This window comes from Siphateles boraxobius, unplaced genomic scaffold (assembly GCF_051911475.1).
Source record: "Siphateles boraxobius isolate OS27281-9 unplaced genomic scaffold, OSU_SipBor_1 7, whole genome shotgun sequence".
NCBI lineage: Eukaryota > Metazoa > Chordata > Actinopteri > Cypriniformes > Leuciscidae > Siphateles > Siphateles boraxobius.
In genome coordinates, this window is record NW_027509197.1 from 21,319,070 (window position 1) to 21,341,748 (window position 22,679).

General features: G+C 37.6%; 1 long non-coding RNA gene across 1 annotated transcript in view; it reads left to right on the forward strand.

Moving 5' to 3' along the window:
• The first annotated feature begins 7,627 nt into the window (after positions 1-7,627).
• LOC143724017 (uncharacterized) overlaps positions 7,628-22,679 on the forward strand; it is a 148,042-nt gene continuing 132,990 nt past the window's right edge. Inside the window, exon 1 of the long non-coding RNA XR_013197216.1 lies at positions 7,628-10,177. This is a non-coding gene — a long non-coding RNA (uncharacterized LOC143724017). The remainder of the gene's footprint in view (positions 10,178-22,679) is intronic.

Consider the following 22,679-nt stretch of genomic DNA (forward strand, 5'->3'; position numbering starts at 1 on the left):
CAGTCTACACTTGAATCCAGACTGATGCTCTCAAACTGTGCTACGGTTCAGGATTTGAGCTGGTTCTTATAATGGAATTGGTAATGCAATTGGACGTAGAAGACGTGGAATTGGACGTAGAAGAGAGAAATATCACACTTTTTATTTTTTATTTTTTTTCTTGGCATGGACATTGTGTTTTAATGACAGCATTTCAAGTTTACATGTAGTTAAACCTTTTCAGTGCAGCACACCAATGACTGTTTTGATTCAATCAGAAGGACTGGACAAACGTCTTGAGCATTTTGAGCGTATTCAGCATTTACAATGGAAAGTGTTCTCAACCTTTTTGACTCCATTGTTCACATCAATATTTTTTTTTAAATTGTACTTAAAATAATTAAGTTTCAGAATTCCAAAGGGCTGCATGTTCTTCAGGGGTCCCACTCTGTTTTTAACCAATGAAGTTACTTGACATTCATGATTTACCAGTCTGTTTAAGGATTTACTGGATAAGGATTGCATGTTATTCACTATTATTTAATTGTTTTACAATAAACTATTTTAAAGCTTTATTTGAGCACTAGAAAAATACATACATATATACATTGCGTTTCCAGATCTTGACATCACACTTTTAAAATTAGACTTTTTTTGTGTGTGTGTGTGTTTTCAGCTGATTTATTGCTTGCCTCGTCTTATCACCCTGAGGTCCCCTTGGAAGTGCACTGAGGCCCCTTAGTGGGCCCCGGTTCCCTGGTTGAGAACCACTGTATTAGAAGGTCCCATAGTCAGGCGGCTTCATGAAGTATACGACATGTTGTATCATTAGCTACTTATGTATTTTTGCCATAAAAGCTCTGTGTTATCATAAATCATTTCTAGTAATCTCTAATTGTTCCAGTAATTTGGTAGCAAATTCTTCATCCAATCGGATTGAGATAAGCATTTAATTTCTGTTTCTGTCCAATTTGACAATTTGTTTCTTTCTTAACAAAGTATATAATTACAATTTCCAACATAGGTTCACAGCTAAACGTTACAAAATATATGCATTAGCTCCTTCAGAATATCATGATCGACTGGGGCTGCTCGATTATAGAAAAAATCATAATCGCGATTATTTTGATCAGTTAAAATCGCGATCATGTAACACGATTATTTCAGATGCCTTTGGGAACGTGTTGCATTTATTAAAAAGACACCTTTCAACAATTCTTAAAAAAAAATCGAAATTTGAACATGTATTGTACTTATTACTTATTAGATTGTCATAGGTCACTCATAATTTTCAAGTGGTTAAACAAATTTGTGTTGTTCCCTTGCGTTGCAGCAACTAGCAAATCTTGCACATAGCATGTTTCTGCTCGTCGTCAGATTCCTCGTAGCCAAACTGTTCCCAGACAATATAGTTGGTTTTGCCTTTTTTGCTCACCAAACGCTGCTGTGGCTGCCCTCCTTCTGCCATCTTTATTCGCGCTGAGTTTTTATATTCCAGTGGATGATATATATACGACTTGTCTCCCTGACTGTATAGGCTGAGGGAGTTTATGGCTTCGGGAGGGGCGGATGTGTGCGTGTCATTCAGAACACAAGACAAAATAAGAGTGTTCTTGCAAAACAGAACATGGCAAAATAATCGTTTTTACTCGATTGTACTATTTCGTTGGGAGCAAAATCGAAATTCAATGATTTTCACTGCCCTATGATCGACTCAAACTCTTTTATCCTCATATCTGCTCAAACTGTGAATCTTTCGCCTTTTTTGACACATATCATCAATATGGAACTTGACAATGTATTCTGTTCACACAAGTCCCCTAAATGGAAAAAAGGCATTAGATTTCCTGAAAAGTCTAAATGCATCAAAGCAACTATTGAGAAACCATTTCCTAAGTTATTTCCTAGCTTACTTTGTAACTCTGCTGTATAATTGGTAACAGTTTGTCTTGAGACTGTTGCATTCCGTCTAATGCATCATAAACCTGTACGTATCTTAGCCAAGAATGCTATCAGTGGTCCCCATATTTGTCTAGATTTAGTTCAGAAAAATGCCAACCGCCCTGTGTGTGCTGGGTTATAGTTTCTGTTTGACCAATCTTGATTGCAGCTGTCAGGGGTTTTGTAGACATGTTAAAATAGATTGTGCTCACTTTTTAGTCTGGATTTCATTAGATTTTTGGTGGGAAATGAAGACAATTTTGTGATGTCTAAACTTCTAGTTCTGGCTCCACAGTGTTGTTGCATTGCCATTTAATCTTAGCAACCTCGATCTGTTCATTAGATACTCCTTTCTTCTGTTGGACACAATAACTATTACCCATGCTGCAGTAATCCAACTCAATGGAGGTCTAACCAGTCAGCTTGGTGTGTCAGTGCTAAATAAGCTATGAAATGTGAAGGATTTATTGATGAAGTCATTGAGAAAAAGTCCAAACCTTTGTGGTGGTGGTGAGTGCGTAACATTAGATATTTTTGCTATGATTTGTTTTTATTCTTTGGCAAGAAATTATGCTGTAATGGTCACATTGTTGGTGTATAGCAGGTGGTCCAGTAATCTGCTTAAAAAGTCTGAGTAGTTGAAAAAAGTGATGGATTATGTACATAAAACAAATGTGTGGGCTCAGATATTGACTGAACAATGGGAGCCACTTAGTCTAGCACACTACTCTACACACACACATAGACACTGGTGTGTGATTGTTTGTGGGGAGGAAGGAACAGGTTATGAATGCCAGGAAGGGTCTGTGTTCAGAAAGGGCTGATGTGCTCTCCTCTGCTCCTACCATGGGAAAGTTGCACTCTCTAGGCCTCATCAAAACAATACTGCGTGTTTTGTGTGTGTATGAGCATGACACAGTTACCCCCTTCCACAGCCCACAGATCTCTTCATGTACAGTTAAAGAGCTCCCCCTAGGCCAAGGTGAAGTGAGCAAGTAATTACACACACACACACACACACACACACACAAACACACACACAAACAGACACAAACACACACAAAAACACACACACAAACACACACAGACACACACCCACACACACACACACACACACACACACACACACACACACACACACACACACACACACACACACACACACACACACACACACACACACACACACACACACACATACAATAATAGACTGTTCTACAATTTATAGACTACACTCCTCCATAGACAACATGAAAAGATTGTTTACTGTACATCTGAAGTGCAAAATTAAAGGTGAAAGTGCCACTTTCTGTGTCAATAAAATGCTGACTGTTCCATTTTTTTTTTATTGTTTTGACAAACAGGTAGTGCCATCTCAAATTTGCATTGTTTATTTGGCAGCTATTGTTAATCCCAGCTGGGATGCTCAAACAAAATGATTGCAATTGCATTTAGTGCTGATGGAAATTACAGTACATTAAATAAGTTTTAAAAAAAAAGAGCTTACTGGTACTGACCAGCTGGTAAATTAATTTGTTAGCTGTTTTAGCATAATGCATGGTTTAAATCACAATCCAAAATTTCACGTCATTGCATTCCTGATATCAAGCCAACAAAACATAAATTGTGATAAGAATATAATGTTGCTAGTTTGCTGCAGATATACAGGATAAATTTAACTTAAAAAAAATAAAAATCAACAACAGCAATCTCTAATTGGGCTTGTCACAAACATGCAAACATTAGACTTTTTTCTGTGACATTTTGTTGTGAATTCTGCTTAACATTTTTTTAAATGGAATTTTCTGTTTAATTATTATATACTGTAAATTTTTCAGTTATTACACATTTGCTTTGTAATATTCTGTAAAAAAATCAACATTTGATGAAAATGTTGATGTAAAAAACTTTAAGTAATATATATTTTTTAAACAATTTAGTAATAAATATTAAATAAATCATTACTGTTGAGTCAATAAATAATTGCACTGCCAAAGGAACAACGACATATTCTGTATCATTTAAACAATGCATATTACAGTTTTATAGTTGTTGCAATTAATTAATTCTTCCACTAATAGATGTGGCTAAACATTTTTTTGGATTCTGTAAGGCAAAATAAATTACCAGGATCTGTAACATTGACCTTCCACACAGATAACGTATTGATACACTATTAGCTAAGCCAGAATCTAAGTCATACACTAAAAGGCCTGAGAATACACTGTGTAAAACACCATCATTTTCATTAGTGCTGAGTGGCACTGTCACCCAGCTCATCTCTCAGGCTGGCCTGAAACCAATCTGATGCATAATTATTCTTTCATATTCATATTCATACCCAAATCCATATCCACCCTTAATATCTCAGCTGCCGAATAGACTGTGATGTCACCAGAGGGGCTGTGAGAATTACCCTATTAGCTTGTCTCATTCTCTCACTCTTGTTTTCCTTTATTCTAGGTATGCTTTTATATCTTATACTGTTAAGAATACCAGTTGTTGTATATCAGTAAATATCTTTTGTAGTGATAAAATATTTCCCCCTTTCTTTTTATCAGTTAATTTCTACATATCAGCAATAATAGATTGTTGATAAGGTGATAACTGTGAGACAAGGTCAAACAGGAGTTTATTTAAATACATTTAGCCAGTTTTTAAAGGGTCATATCAACCTTTTTTAATTATTATTTTTTATTATTATTTTCCTTAAGGTGCATGTTAAAATGTCTGCAAAGTCCCATTTGTTAGCAAAAATCATGTTTCTGCTTTGACTCCCATTTTAAAAGTGTTTATTTATTGCAAGACACATTTATATGCCGGTGTGTGTGTGTGTGTGTGTATATATATATATATATATATATATATATATATATATATATATATACTGTATAAACCCCATAATATTTTAGTAGATTTATTTATCTATGTTTGTTTGTTTATGGTAAATGTTAAAGCACCTATAGTTTGCAATATTCATTTCGACCAGTTTGAACCAATCAGACTGATTTGATTTTTTTGTTCACAAGCACGTTATTGACCCTGTCTCAGGTTTTTTGACTCCAAACAAACACATCAATGTGTTTCTTTTCTCGTTTTACGGTTTCAATATGTATCGCCCCCTCTCTGCTCAATTGATGTGGTACCAGGCTACTGTGTGCTCACAACACCCAAAAACTAAGTTAACCCTGACTAGTCATATCCTCTGATCTCATCCACACCCAGAAGTTTCTCATTTCAGACATCCTCTCTACTTGCCATTCCCAAAGTCGGCTCCAAACCGCTGCTATCAAAGAAAGCCCACAACCGTACTGAACGTATCTTTGTGTTCCAAAAAACCCAGCACGCACCAGTTTCAATCCAGCATCCTGTTGACGGCAGGGAATGTTTATTATTTTCTCCGCCTCACCCTGTGCACCTTCTCCCACTTGGGTGGACTGTTCGGGCCAGTCTTGCTCCAAACTGGGCTGTCTAACCGAATGCCTGTCCATCATTTCCAACAGGGTGTAAATCAGGGCGGACAGCTCTACTGTGTGGTGCCGTGCTGACAGATTTACGACAGGTCCACCTCACCGTGAACTTATGCTGTTTAAATCCCAGCCCTCGCTTAAGCCACTAAAATGAAAGTTGGAGGGACTCAGGCCTTTTGTGAGAGGAAAATATTAAAAGATCAAAATCTTTGTATTGTACAGTAAGATAAAACATGGGTTAAAGGTGCAGTAAGCGATTTCTGAAAAACACTGTTAAAAGCACCAAAGACAGAGCACCACAACAAACTTGTAGCCAATCAGCAGTAGGGGACGTATACTCATTATGGGGCAGGAGAAAGAGTGAGCAAGAGGGAGATTTGAAGAAAGAATGTTGAAAGAGATGGCTGAGAGACATTACAAAAGAGAAACGGTAAGAGGAATATCACTAGAAAAAGAATATCACTAGAAAAAGAGGGGTTATGATGAGGCAAGAGCTTTAGGACCTGCATTAATATTAGAAAAGCTTTCCAGCACTGGAGAGACCTAAAACAGATGCAGAAGTTATTTCCATACACGAGTGACAGTTTTGAGTCTGCACTGCTGGCGACTAACAACTAACTTTTGCTTTTATATATATTGTATGTTCATTTTTGTTTTTCCTTGTCGTTCGTTTGTCATCTTCGCTTTATTTTTCGCGAAGCTTTATTTTGCTTTGTGTCTCCATAAAGTTACATCCACTCTTGCAGTGTGTGTTCGTGCATTTTGGGGACGGAGCAATGAAGGGAGGGGTGCGTTTGTTTGGGTTGATTTCAAATACCCCACAGTATACAACAATGCTTCACAAAAATCCCTCACTGCACCTTTAAAGAGGTCATGGCATAAGTTGTCCATTAGTTTAATCAAGTACTCCAAGTATTTAAATTGCTTTCTTTGCAAGAAAACTGTGCTTTTTAAAAATAATTTAGAAATTATTGAAACAACACATCTTTTAGAATTTCCAGGCAAAAAAACATCCTGAGTCCTTCACATAAAAATAAGTCATATAGGCTTTCATAGACAACTCAGGAAGTCGGGGAAGGTCTAGTTTTTTTAAGTTCCATTACAAGCTGTTCACACATTGACAATAAAAAAAGGGATTAATATATGATAATTCTTACATATAGCCTGTTAAGTCAGAGTGCACTGAGAGTCATATTTTGCTTATTTGCTTTTGTAAAGCCAATTTTACATACAGTACAGTGAATTTGACATGATAACATAAGGGCAACCTGGATGTAGCGCTGCATAGTTGGAAATCAACAAATGAAAGTTTGTGGCTAGTGTGTCCAGTGACAGCAGAACTTTCCTTTCCGTATCCAATTCACACAGGCAACAAATGCGCAATTCAGAGGAACTAACGGCTGGGTTTGCTTCAAAGAAATCTTCAAAGTTTGTGGAATTAAATATATTTTTTAGATATTCAATGATGTGTTTAAATGAAATAAATGCATATTTGCTGAATGCTGATGCTATATGAGTTTGGCTTTAAGTTGACTTAAGGCAAACACATTATTTTACATATAACATTTAATGAATTTGTTTAGCAGTTCAGTCTAATGATCTATTTGACAACATTTTTAAATAAATACAAAGACAAACGTTCCTGTGCCTATGCGCTCAGAAAAAGTGCATCATGTCAGAAAGAAGGCCAATAAAATGTTTACCCGGCAAAGCTTTAAAGTAAGAGCAAATAATGAACTTTTGTGATTGCGAATAAGTGCAACTCTACCGCTGCATTAACATGTGATGTGAATGTACGTCGAGTTTTACAGTATTGGAACTTAAGTCTTGTTTACTGCAAAGCAGTAAACCTTGAGATTATTAGGCTACTTTTTACATTAGAACAAAATAAATGAATCTAAGAACATAGCCTATACAACTAAATTAACGATAACTTAAATATTTTCTAATTTCACTAAACATTTTCATTTAGTTTCGAGTGGATGCGGAGCCGCGCACGCAGTTACAAAATCTGCCGTGCACACCGACACACAAGCGAAATGGGCTATTGCGCACCTTAGCGCTCGTGCGGACGCGGCGAGTAAACCAATAATAAACCAAGCTTGAGGCGCCAGAACTGCAGCTGATAGAATGTGCGCTGTAGCACGATTCTCCCATATTTCTTCAGAAGTAGTTCGTGGAGACATTCAATCATCCACGATCAAAAATCGTGATATCGCAAAAGCGCAATTATAAAACGACTGTTATCATGTCTGAAAACAACCACAAGTAACGGAGTTTACAAAACTGTATCGCACGCGTGCTACAGTGGTACATTTATTCATCGCACAGACCAGTCTTTTCGTAGATATGTCCCTGCCTATGTCCCCAGCATTGTACAGGACCCTTTTTAATGAACATTTGGTGTAGGTCTACTAGGGATCGAGATATCTGAACATCTTTGCCAAGCACAAACCTGTACAGAAGTAATCAATAAATTAACGGGGAGGGTCATGCCTTTTATTACAATCATTTTGGAGGGTCATAGAAAGCTTTATTGCTGGTGAAGGGAGGGTCAAGTCTATTTTGACTATAGATCTTAAAACTCCTCCGGTAGCCCCTTAAATAAAAAACGAACAGTCCCTAAATTGCCAAAAAGACAAGCTTATAGGCATTCAGCGGATGACAATAACAAAACATTCCAAATATCAGCCAATATATTGATTGACTACTAGTTTGATCTGTGGACCACAACAGATCCATTTTTGAAGAATATCCTGTCCACTCTTTTCAGTAGGCTATATTGAAAGTGAATGAAGACTGAGACTGTCGAAACTCTAAATGACAGGAAAACCACCATAAGCGCATTGTGAAAGTGGCCCATGTACTATATCTCAAATGATCTGAAGGCATATGATAGCTTTGTGTGAGAAAAATCTAACTCTGCATCCACTGAAAAGTTCATGAAAGTAGCAACAATTTGGTGTTCTTCAATATGATTAGACTGAATGAGGACTGAACCCAGTTCATAATGGCAAGTGGGAGTGTAAATAATGGCATAATTTTTTACTTTGTTTTTCTGATTTATTTCTACATCTATCAGCTGAATCTTGTCGATGTCCACTGTGGCTCTTTTCATTCTTATTTTATGTGGGTGTTTTTGAATAGTGGGTTGAGAACAGTATTAAACATAATCATGTGATTCATGGTTGGGATTATAGCTGGTGGGGTTACTCAATCTGCTCACTAAAATATATCTTTTAGGGATTTGTTTGACAACGTGTGTCAATGATAAATCTGTCACCTGTAGAATGAGCAAAGAATGTGGGCATTCTGCCAAATGTGTGTTTGATTAATGCTGTCATACCTCATGAGTTCTTATTTTGAGAGTTACATTAATGTAAGCTGCATGTCTCTGTATCAAAATTTATACTATAATCAAAATTTAAGTTTTGTGGCTTTTTGACCATGTCCGTTAACTTTGAGACCATCTATATAGTGCTTTCCTATACAGGGACAAAAATAATTTGAGTAACACAGAATAAGATATTTTGAAGAATGACTTTCATTCTATGGACAAAAACAGTTGGTAAAAAATTGAAAGAGAAAAAGTCTACAGTTCTGTTCCAAAGTAGAAAGTAAGTCATACAGGTCTGCTTATTACTGTCTATTTTTTTTTTTTTTATTTTTTTTTTTTTATGTGCATGCACATGTTAAAGGTGGGATAAGACCACAACCAATTATATTCAACTGATGTATCACAACATATTATGGATTTACTCCTGTGTTAAAGGTGGCATATTACAGTAAAACAATGAGCATTAAAAGAGTGTGGGTGAATTTTTTTTTTATCCTAATCCCTTGTTTTTGATGGTACCTCACTTGAGACGGCGAGACACAAAACAGTGGCTTGATCTCCAATCTAAATACTAAATATTTTGAGTAATACTGAATCTGTTTTTATGTTAGTAGGATGAATAAATGCATTCTCACATTTAGTCTTGAAATACAGTAACCATAATATTTGCACAGTGAACACAACTCCTCTGCAACTTACTCCTGATTTCTCTCAACCTCGACAAGAGAGGTTTCATTCAATGCTAGTTGACAGTCACCTTTTGGTGTGTTCAAACGCAGATTTTTGGCTGAGACGCGGCCGACAAGAGGCAACAAAACTGTTAGCTAGCTACCTTTACAGTAAAAGTCAATGGGGTCTAAAACAACACTGGACCTAATTGACTTTCTTGACTTTCATTGTGTGAACAAAAACACAAAAAAGTGTTTGCACACTTCAACTTGTAGCCAAAGTGCATTGATTTAAACCCCTACAGTGGGAGAAACAGAAAGTTGCTCTTTGTGTGAACTAAAGACACCTAGCTTAACCCAGATGTTCTCCGACAGAACGTGCATGATATCAACCATTCTGACATTCCAGAACCCTCCAATCATTCCCAAACACTGTGTGTCATTCCTCCTGTCTCCATGTGGTTCTGCTCAATGCTGGATACCTCACAGTCCCACAGGAGATTTTCCAAAATATATTGGTCTGAATAAAACATAAGTCTGTTTATTGTTCATCATAGACATCCAATAAAAATAAAGAAGTTCAAGAGACGTCTAAGATACTACTAACCCCTGTCTTATCTTTCTCTTAGAAGCCCCATCTATCCAGAAATCCTGGTGTTTGCTGGAAGAAATACCCCTGATTCCATCCAGAATAAAGCTGCTTCACCTGTCTGGGAAAAGGTCACCTGACCACCCACCGGCAAGTCAAGACTGACCCTGCTGCCACACCAGATGATAGACAGGTGTGTATGTGTGCGAGTCTGCCAAGCTTGATTAATTCTTTAATTTCTTTCTGTCTGATAATAAGGATGATGGCTGAATGTTCTTAATTGAATTGGGAAAGTTCAAAGACAACTTACTCGTTTTTTGGGCGCTTATCAGTTTTGCAGATCAAAGCAGATTTCTCCTGTTTCAGGATTACTGATTGACAACACGTACAAATAATGTGGATTAATTTAACAGGCACATTCAAACAGCAATACAAACGAGACACAGAACCGTTTTCATTCATTTCGCTCCATTTTACACCTGGTGCCCTAAATTATGTAGAACCATGAATGCCTGCGATATATTTGTTTCATTCAATAATATTTGACACTTAATTTTTCTGTCACTGATGGAGATTAAGTGGCTTTCTTTTTGTAAACACTTAGGCTAAAGCATTTTAAATCTGCAATTAAACAGGTTGGTTTCAGGTCTCTGTGTATCAATCACAGTGGATTAAGATTAGCCCATTGCTATTATGTTTAATCAACAGCTTACCTAACAGGAGATTTTTTATTTATTTATTTTCTTCTTTAAACCTTCTTAAGATCCAATTGGATAAGTATATAATCTGATATTATAAATAACTTGAATAAAAGCTTATCCATGGATTTAAAAACAAATCTTTATCAGTGTGGTTATTGACTTTTACAAAGGTTTTTGATAGATATTAGTCAGATATGTTATCTTAACGTGCACTAAGTGGATAGCTTGACCAAAAATGAAAATTGTGATTTACTCAGCCTCATGTCATTCCCAGAAGATATGACTGACTTCTATGAAACACAAAATATGTTTATAATTAGAATGGGCGTCTAGTGTGGATTTCACCCCATGGTTTCATTGATTCAAAAAAACAGAAACTTTCTTCAAATTCTTCTCTCTGCTTGTGTTGTGCAGAATAAAGTCAGTCGTACAGGTTTGGAATGACATGAGGGTGAGTTCATGATGAGATAATTGTCATTTTGGTTGAAATGTGTAATTAATATAGAATTCTGTTGTGCAGGTTATATAGTGAGGATGCATCTCTCTTGTATCTCTCTAGCCCCTTTCACGCAGCGCGTTGATCCCGGGAAATTGCCGGGAAATTGCCAGAACGCCTTCTGTGTGAACGCAGACACGACCCGGGATTGATGGCGGGATCGATGCCGGGTTGGGGACCTAGTAACATTGCCGGGATCAGTCCCGGAACGCGCACTGTGTGAACAAAAGCCGTAATTAATGCCGTGTCGTAATGATGAAGCTGAAGTGAAGTGAAAGCAGGCTAGTGAAACGGTACGTAATGCGCTAGTTTATGATCGAATCAGAGAAAAAATCCACAAACGTGGTTTCTCCAGAGAGAAATCGCAGCTCATAAGCAAACTATAAGACGCTGCTGAGACACATCGATCAAAGTCACATCGATGTCACGTGTCTTTACGGGATTTTTACGGGTTGTGTGTGAACGCACTCTCTGATTCCGGAAAATCAATGGCAGTGTGAATGAACCAAAATCAGACGAACCCGGGTCAAATCCTGGGTCGCTTTATCCGTGTATTTTCCGGAATCTCTGTGTGAAAGGGGCTTGAGTGTATCGCGTTTACCCGACTCATTTCTTATTAGATTTCAATCTGAATAATGTTTCCTTCAGATTAGTAAAATTCCTTTCCTTTGATGGTATAATGGTTTTCCTGGACCTGTGCTGTGTATTCAAACAGGCAAAAATAAAAAGTTGAGAGGTGGCAGGTATCAGTGCACAGCTTGGGTGAGTTAAAGAAGGATGTAAGCAATTTTTCTTTTTTTTCCCGGGATAGCTATCACCTCCAATCTTCTGTAAGTAGCTTCCTTAGAAGTGGTAAGTGGAGGGGTGCTTTAAAATCTTGGTGACCTGCTGGAGCATTTATGAATTCAATATATGTTTACTCATGTCTTCAGAGATGCGTGTTAGTCACAGATATATTGTGACCAAATGATACACACATCACTGTGCATTCATGATGAAAGCTTTTATGCCTCTGGTTTGGAATAATACATGCCAAAGGGAGATGGAGTAAGGATGGTGTTGTTGTGTTCTAATGAGTGATTTACAGCAGATATGCTTAGTACAGCCGTGTTATCATTGAACATTTAGCGACATGAGGTTGCTGTCTCTTCTCTGCTGAGCTTCTGGTTTCAGGGTCTGATTCAATCTAGATTAAATCTGTGTTAATGGATGAGATGCAATACATAATCTTTATTTAAATTTTAATGATACTTTATACTTTAAGTCATATGAATATTATTTCTGAACCTCTTGTGTTGTTATGAGGGTGTTCTAGTTTGTATATGTTTGTGCATGTATTGGCAAAGCAGATGTCCATGTGACGTCGCTCAAACTTCTACTCAGTTTATCATGTAGAACATACAAATTCATACACAGCCGAAGCCCTTAAACTGCACTGAAGCACACTGTGATCTGTGCTAGTTACACTGGGTGAGGTTATTTCTGGAGGGAACTAGGTGACTCGCAGACAAGGATGTTAGTGCCATTCATTGTCATCTCTGTCACACCTGTGAGTGAAGAAACACTCGCCCACATACCAGTGTATTTATATACTCACTCTCTGAGTGAAAAGTGTGCATATTACTCTTGCAAAGTTCTGTTCAGGAAAGTAGCAAGTGTCTTCTAGGCAGTGCTCATGTCTAGATTTGGTTACACGTGTCAACTAAAGAACATCTTTTATGAACCCTTTAAATTTATATGTAGTTTTTGTTGGTTTTCACCAAATATTAACACTTAAGCAGGTTCAGTCAGTTAATATAATCATCATCAGTGTTTGATAAATAGCATCATCCAATGTAAAATTGAGCAAAACAGACCAAACCAAATTGGGAACCACTGGTTTAAATGAATTTTTTTTTTTTAAAGGAATGTCAGTTCTGACCTTAACCCAACTGAATTAAACTAAATTAGGCTTGGCAGTCCAAAAATACGAAATAAGCATACCTCTCGGTTTCATGGTTAACCCCTCTTTTAAACAGTAGCGCTCTCACACGCTGTTTTACACTTGTGGAAGGATTACTGGAGTGTGTGTGAGATGAGGTGATTTATTTTGGAGCACTCTTGGGTGTCAGCTTTGATTGAGAACCAGTGGAGGAGATCAGATGAGAGTGAGAGAGAGAGGACACCACAGAACAGGCATTGAGTTTTCATCATGTTCATACCCACATCCAAGACATACTGTATTCAAATGTATTCGTATAGAGCTTTTAAGAACACATTTGTTTAAAGCAGCTTTACAGAAAATGCATGTTTCAAATATTACAATCACAAAAAATAAAGAAAAACCTTGAGAGGCTCCAAACTCAGGAGCCCATCCTCTGAGTTCTCCAACAATAATGTCCATACAGCAATAATATACATCTCTATTAGGTAATAAAACCATGGTTGGTGAATGTCATGTATTCAGCTAAACTGCTATGTTTCAATGTTTTATTTAGGCAATGATTACAGTTTGTGATCATAATGATTATAATATAAGGATAATATTTGGAAGATTTTAATCCTGAAGTTGGCGTAATCTGAGGTCTTCAGGAGTGTTGTTTGTGAGTGAACACAGAGACGCATACTATCATGATTGGCTGTAGTAGATAGCTGATGAAGACAAAGCATCCTTGAAACAGTCTTTAACAAGAAACTCACAGGGATACGCAGGAGAAAGAAACACAACCAACTTATCTCTGATGACAAACAACAACATCATCAATGCTAGACAAGGGGCTAACTCAAACAGAGGGCTTAAATACATGAGGGCAGACGAGGAGCTGACGAGTTAATGAGAGTTAATGAGACACACCTGAACAGAATACTCAAATCAATATGTAACCATAGAAACATACAGGCAGGGGACTAGGATGACAGAACTTATAGCAAACTGAAACAGAATACAATGAAAACTGGAACAAAACAGAATATACATGACACATACATACACATACTTGCATTTATACATACATACATATTTCAACATGCATATTTTAAAGTCTAGTTTAAACCATATGATAGTTTTGTGTGAGAAACTGCATATTTAAACTGGCATGGCATGTTGTAATCACATTTGGCATCAGATCTGGAATCTGATATGACATTTAGATGGAACTTGAATATCAAGGCATACATATATATGCCTTGACTCCAATGATAAAACAAACCACAGTGTTCCTAACCTGGAAGTTAGTCAAACAATTGCTCAAGCAGATTTGACTACCAGACACACAATCTCAACCACAGAGATTAATAGAATATATGACAGAAATATGTGACATACATTAGTTGTGTGATTTTGTGACAGACCATAATGATGTCTCTTTCCCGCATACCAACAGAGACAGCGGGGCTGGTTGACACTTCTACAGAATAGGAGTAATTAATTGCTGATTACTGCAGAATGTAAATATGTGCCTCACACAAAGACAAACGACAAGTTTTCACACACAATTTCATAAATTTTATAGGCCCACATTATGGCTGCATCCCAGACTATCCACTATTCATTAGTTTTGGTAGATTTTTGAAGTATGCAAATATTCCCCATATATGTATGGGGCATTTCCTCCGAGGAGGAAAAGGAGGCAATGCCTCCTCCAAAAAATTGTATTAGAAAATAATCCATATTACAAAAATAAAACAACACAAATATTTCAAAATCTGACATTAAAAAGTTGTTACTCCTTTTTCTAAAGACACCAGCAGGTAAAGTTACAGCGAGAGTCCGCGTTTCTCTTACCTCCCCTGAGCCATTGACTTTTAACAGTGTAAATGTAAAAATGCTTGAAAATACTAACTTGATGAGGTTTATGCTTGTTTTTTTTTTTATAAATAGAACAATTAATAATATTGTTAATGTAAAAATTGGTTAACTCGATTGATTCGCTTCGTGGATTCATTCAGAAACTAAACACAGGCTGTGTGTTGCTCGGAGATGCACAACAGTTCTACTTTGGCTTAAATACTTTTGTTGGCAAAATTGAGCAAAAACAGACAATGTTGTGTCTAAAATATAACCATATTATCTTTTTTATTTATATTTACATTTATTTATTTAGCAGATGCTTTTATCCAAAGCGACTTACAAATGAGAACAATAGAAGCAGTTAAACTAACAATATGACAACGATATGCAAGAGCTATGACCCTTCCCAGTTTAATCTAACAGTACATGTACTTTTTTTTTTACTTTTTTTATACATAAATAAAGAATAGAAGATAATGTTTTAATATTAATGGATCAAGTGTTGCCGAAAAAGATGCGTCTGCAGCCGTTTCTTAAAAATGGCCACGGACTCAGCAGCTCTGGTTGAATTAGGCAGATCATTCCACCAGCATGGAACAGACCAGAAAAAGGTCAGAGAAAGAGATTTTGTGCTTCTTTGAGATGGCACCACAAGATGACATTCACTTGCAGAGCGCAAGTTTCTGGATACCACGTAAGTATGAAGTAATGAGTTTAGGTAAAAGGGAGCAGAGCCAGTGGTTGTTCTGTAGGCAAACGTCAGTGACTTAAATTTGATGCGAGCGGCAACTGGCAACCAGTGCAGTTTTGTGAAGAGAGGAGTGACGTGTGCTCTCTTCGGCTTGTTAAAGACCACTCTAGCTGCAGCATTTTGGATCAGTTGCAGAGGTTTGATAGTGCAAGCTGGAAGACCTGCCAGGAGAGCATTACAATAGTTCAGTAAGGATAGAACAAGCGCTTGGACAAGGAGTTGTGTAGCATGCTCTGATAGGAAGGGTCTGACCCACCTAATGTTGTACAAGGCAAATCTGCAGGACCGGGCAGTTCTAGCAATGTGGTCTATAAAGGTCAATTGATCATCAATCCAACTCAAATGTTCCTAGCTGACCTTGATGGAGTTATGGATGACGAACCTAGCTGAATGGAGAAGTTGTGGTGAAATGTTGTGTTGGCTGGGACCATAAGCTGCTCTGTCTTCACCAGGTTTAGTTGAAGGTGTTGGCCCTTTATCCAGCCAGAAATGTCTGACAGGCAGGCTGAGATGCAAGCAGCTACCGTCGGATCATCAGGCTGGAATGAGAGGTAGAGTTGTGTGTCATCAGCGTAGCAGTGATAGGAAAAGCCATAGAAGTGGTCCTAGCACTGAGCAATTTACTTAACCTGCTCTTCAATATTAAATGTATGTATGAATAAATCCATCATGTTTTTATGACAGCCACAATTTAAATGTTTATTTAAAAAAAAAAGTATAGAAGCATAATGATGCCATGTTATTAAAAATAGTAATTATAATGTTATTATTATAAAAACTTTGTTATGGGTAATTTAAATGTACTAAATAATAAAATTGTAAACTTTGATATTATAGTGATGTACCTACTGGGGTTCCCTGTATAGTTTACAGCATTAGTTGAGAAGGATTTTTTACCTTGAGGAAATTTGCCATGTACTGTACCTGATAAGCCCCAATTAATTGATATTGAATTGAATTAAATCTAAATCGAACCAAAACGAATCCCAAGCTTGTGAATCAAAATCGACTCGTGAAATTTGTGTCAATGTATGCGATTCGAGACCCATCCTAAGTCTTAATCATGCTCATGAAAGGTTAGGGAGTGAGGGAAGGAAGGAAATTCCAGTAATTTTCAGTTATATAAATTCTCTACTGATTGAAGAAAAAAAAAATTCTGTCAACATCAAACTGCGGCCTTCTCCTCACTTTCTCTCTGTGCTGTCTCTAATCTCATCCTTAATGTATCTCTGTCACTTAGTAAATATGGATGAAACAATGCAGCATTTGAAACTGATCCACAGAGAGACTGGAGACAGGGACTGTTGGGTCGTAACGGAGCTAATTAAATCCAGCTAGTTGTCTGAGATTTTTAAGAGATGAATCCCCAAGTGTTGTCCAATTTTCCAGCGTTTGCGCATAACTCCGCACTCATAAATAATTTCAACACTTGAGCGCTCGAGACTCAAAACAAATGACGATACTGGCACTTCTCTTCTGTGATTTTTGAGCAGTGACATAAATCAGCGGACTGAAAGCATTATGAGTGTCTCTGATCAAACATTACATGGCTGTCATACAATACCTGTGCATACTCAAACAATAAGCGCATAGTTGTCTTTTTCCCCCCGATTTACAGGAAGGGATGACTTCACAAGGGGTTATGATTAAGAGTGCCTGTTTTGATATATGAAGTTTTCCAGTCGCTGTCATTGGTCATTCAAACTCATGCAGATTGCCAGAAACGGCACGACTCAAGGCAGCGTGGGATATTTTTTTAATGCTTTATCTCAGCAGTGTGCCTACACAGTCGATAAAAGGATGCTTGCGGCAGTGCAAGAGAGGGGGGGGGGGGGGGTGCGGGGAGTGAGAGAACATGAATGAGCACACAGTTGTGAAGGCCCTTAGTAATGGGTGATATATAACAGGTAGAGTTTTCTCGGGGCGGTTTAAAGTCTCCAGGAATCAAAACCTCTGTCAGAGGAGCGTCATCCATGATAAAATTAGAATGTGATGCCTAAATCCTCTCAGCTACTTTGTATTTAAAGGGGTTAGCATACCCACAAGCAAGTTCATAAGTCTTTATACCCTTATAAAAACTACTGTGTTGGCACCATAGTATTAGATTGCAATACTTTTCCATGACATAAAAAGGTGTTTCAATCCAGGTACATTTCCAAATGAAACATTACTATGTTACTGTTTGGTACATAATGTTTTTTTACCTTCTCAAATACACATAAATATAATTATTTCAGTTTGTCATGTGAATGGGGTTGTGCACCATTCAGAATTAAATTGTGAATGCTATTTAAAGTCCAATTCAAATGGTATTTTGAATAGGATTTGGATTTGAATAAAGGTAACAACAGAATTAAGAATTCTGTTGTTCCAATTATTAACAACAGTTCCAATTTTGTTAAAATCAGGATAAACTATACAACTTTAAAAACTTTAATAAAACTTTAATAACTATTATAATTAAATCAAACATTATTATTTTGTTTATTTAACTGTTTTAAATATTTCAGAACTTGATTAAAAATTTTACATTTTATTTAATGAGGATGGAGGGGGATGTATATATATATATATATATATGATAGATAGATAGATAGATAGATAGATAGATAGATAGATAGATAGATAGATAGATAGATAGATAGATATTTTGTATATTCCAATGTTTTAATAAATTAACAGTTGTGGGTCTGTATTAAAGAACACTACATTTCCCAGAACTTACTGTATGTGTGACCAATTAAATTACATTTCTTCAATTCGGAATTTTGCACAACCCTACATGTTAAACAAAATAAACTTTTCTCTGCCTTTAGACAAACCATATGTGACATCTGCAACAGCCATTTCCTCTATCAGTTTCTTCAGGTTTTAAGTCAAACCACTAGCCACAAACAAGCAGCCATTTTGGCTCCAACAGCCCTACGCTCATCATTTTAGGTGGAAAATATAACCTATGGTATTCAGGGGTCAACCAAAAACATTTTAATAGTCACTTAGCGTCTAGCAAACCTCATTCACACAGATACACAGATGACTTTAACAGCTTGCTAATATTTAAAGAAACTGTCATTGTGGGTTCAGCTAGTCTCTTGTTGTTCTCCACAATCACAGTTTACTATTTCTTCCACTCATTTTTTCCTTTACTCTCACAGGTGGATAAATAGAAAGACATAATGGGGCTACTAAACAGGTAGTGCTTAAGATACCTAACCTTGCAATGAGCCTTCTGTCAAATCTGACAAACAGAAACTCCCAAGACAAGTCTTTCAGCTTCTATTCACAGCAGCATAAATCGCTCATAAATGTACTGCCACATTATGTTAGGTCAGATAGAGAGTGGTGTGGCATTGTGGATGTTACGTTATGTGTATTTGTCCTCATGTTTTATGTATTTATATAAGATTTGTGTATGTGTTTTCTGTGGGTTTTAGGCTACTGTTGATTCGATAACAGCTTGCCGGCGGTAATTGGATGATCAGCTGGCGGTCCTGTTTAAAACCCCCTCCTTCTCCGGTTGACAGAGAAGACTGTTGCGGCTTCGGGTCGGTCGCAATGGGGCGGACTTCCTGCCAGCCGTCAGATCAAACATAAATGTTGTCATGTTTCTTGTGGTTGTGTGCTTTATGTAGCGAGTGGTTATGTAGGAGAGACCTGCTCTTTTGTTTAGGGTAAATATTCTTTTCCTATGTTTTTCTCGAAGAGCGTAGGTAGGGAAGTGTTGTTGTAGTTTCTTTTCTTTTTTTTGTGTTAGGTTAGTTATATCGCCTTTTTATTTTTGTTAGATTGGGGCTTTTGTTTGTTATTTTGGGCCTTGGGTCTCTCTGACGAAAATGCCACTCTTTTGAGTTATATTGCTTTACTCGGTCTTCTGTGGATTAATTGTAACTTTATTTTATTATTATTATTATTCCCTTTTTTTTTTTTGGACCAGTGGTCCCCACTGATGAATGTGGTTTAAATTCTTGTTATCTTTTTCTGTGATAACTCTTAAATACAATAAATCTTGTTATGATTTATGTTGATTATCTTCTTTGGTTCTTTTCTTTGGTCTGATGGTGTCAGGAATCAATCAGATTCATTCCCATCCACCACTCAAAGATCACTCTCCCTGGAATACTAACCACTCACACCTGTGCACCATCAATTACCTCATCACCCAGCTCTACAAAACACCCATGCACACTTCAGTCTTTGTCAAGCCTCCAACAGGAATAGACCATAACCCTCTGTCTCCTGAAGTCTCCAAGTCAACCTGAAAACCACCACGTAACGTATACTCACCTTTGAAATACTCACCTTTGTATCCTTGTCCCGCTGTTCCCAGAAGTCCTGCCTGGTCCCATGTTCCCCGAGTCCTGGAGATTCGGCTGAGTGTCCCATGTTCCAGCCGAGATCTCCGTGTCCGCTACTGTATCTGAAATAGAAAAGGAGACGTATCAATGAACAGTGTCTGCTCACGCCAAGCTAACTAAAGGAGGATCTGCTCACCTGGAATCCGCTCTGCACGTAGTGATCGTCACCGCACCTTCACCTGAACCTTGCCAATTCACCTTGTCACTTGAATCATTGTAAATAAACTCACGTTTGAATTCACATACCTCCGCCTCTGTGCCTGTATCCTGACAGACGGCCTGCTGGAAGCCTGTCGCATTTCTGCAGTCTTCAACTTATTGCGTCTCATCCCTAGCGGACGTAATAAAATGGGGGCTCGTCCATTTCATCTGATTCGTTTGTAAGTGAGTCCATAATTTGCCTTGCTGGTGAGTACTTATTTTATTGTCTGATTGGTGGATTTTGTTATTCTGAATATGGAGTTTAGTATTGACGCTTTTAAACAGTCGCCTACGGTAGAGGCTTTACAAACCTGTCGTAAATCTGACTTAATTCTTCTCGCAGATTATGAGATATCTATATCTAAAGTAGCCTCTAAACAAGTTATCCGAGATGTGATGCAGGAGAATTTGGTGTCAGATGGGGTGTTGAAGGTTGAAGCTGCTTATGCGGCGGACGAGTTAAGGCGGGCATACACTGTGCGATGTCTGTGCGATTTCAGCAAGGTACCTACTCACACTGAACGAGTAAATCGCATGCGATGTAAAGCTAGAGCTCAGGATTTATGTGCTCACACTATACGGTCCGAACGTCGAGCTGCAACTTGACTGCTCACACTATACGTGTGAAATATGTGCGATAACCCCCCGTGTTGGGTTGGTAGACGATATCATATAGCCTATCCAGAGATATTGTCAAAACAAGTATCAGCTATCAAGATGATTTAGCACTTCCAATTTATGTATTAAATTGTTATTAGTATTATTGTATTAGGGAAGGCTAATTTTATTATTAAATTGATCTGCTATTATAATTAATTTGCCACGCAATAATTTCACAGCACATCACCGCAATGCGCGCTGAGGATAATAAAATATTAAATAGAAGCCTACTCCTCGAGGAATAATAAAATAATAATAATATAATTATATGCCTATAATTCATTGTAATCTACCTAAATGTTTTAGACAATTTTCAATGAGGATCCTAATTGAAAATTGTCTTAACATTTAGGCCGATTACAATGAATTATAGGCATATCATTATGTTAACAGTCTATAATATGTCCGAACACTGGAATAATTAGTCATCAATGAAAATTAAAAACAGGTTTATTTCAAAAACATTTTTTGACAAATTAATAAAAGAGGCACGGTGCTACATCGCAGCTTGGAAGACGTGGGTAATAACTGGACAAACTGTAGATAAGCAACAGTAATTTGTAGCTAGTTTGAACTACAGAACTTAAAGACTTCCCTCTGTTCGTTTTTTTTTTTTTTTTTTTTTTCAGATTGAAATGCTTAAACTTCTGTTTTCGCGCAGGCGCAGTGAGGGAAAAAACACTGAGTTTAGGGTGATCGGTTCGTAGCTCTGCTTCAACTGTGCGATATAGTCACGAGGAGCGACCAAAATTTCTGACATGCCAGAAATTCATCCGACCATCCGATTGCCGATCGGGAGAGGTTAATCGCCTCTCGTTTCCCCTTGTACACTGCACGAACACTGCACGACAAACGACGCACGACAAAGCTGAAAATCGTCCCGACCCGAAAAAGAGTCGCACGAGTCAGAATTCGGCTCAAAATCGGACGAAATATCGCACAGTGTATGCCCGCCTTTAGGAACGGAGGCTGTTAAAAATCCAATGTTAGAGCCAAGTCCATTGGTGGGTTTAAATACAACGGACCTTAAATTGGCGATACAACTTAAAGAACTTGATTTGCAAGTTAAGCAACAGGAACATGATACTCAGCTTTTGCGCTTTAGACAGTGCGAACTTGAGGCGCGCCGCGTTTCCACGGTGCCGCTCAGTGCACCACAACCTTCAATGACGTCTGTCCCCAGGGTTCCTTCTACTTCTCCTGCTTCACATTCTCCTGGTATGGGTGAATTTGATATTAGTAGACAGATTCGTTTAGTTCCTTCATTTCGAGAAACGGAGATTGATTCGTACTTCAGTGCGTTTGAGCGAATCGCAGTCGTTTTGCAGTGGCCAAGAGATATTTGGTCACTCTTGCTACAGTGTAAACTAACTGGTAAAGCTCAAGAAGTCTGTGCTGCTTTGTCTATTGAAGAGAGTTTAGATTATGATGTTTTGAAGGCATCGGTGCTTAGGGCATATGAGCTTGTTCCTGAAGCATACCGTCAGAAATTTCGTGGTCATTTAAAAGCCACCAATCAGACATTTGTTGAATTTGCCCGTGAAAAGGGAATTTTTTTGATAAATGGTGCCAGTCCAGCAGGGTAAATGATTATGAGCAACTTCGCGAGCTTATGTTATTGGAAGATTTCAAAATAACCTTACCAGACAAGATTTTTGTATATCTGAATGAGCAAAAAGTAAACACGCTCGCACATGCCGCTGTTTCAGCTGACGAATTCGTATTGACTCATAAAAATGTTTTTGTTTCGTCTGTGCGTCGT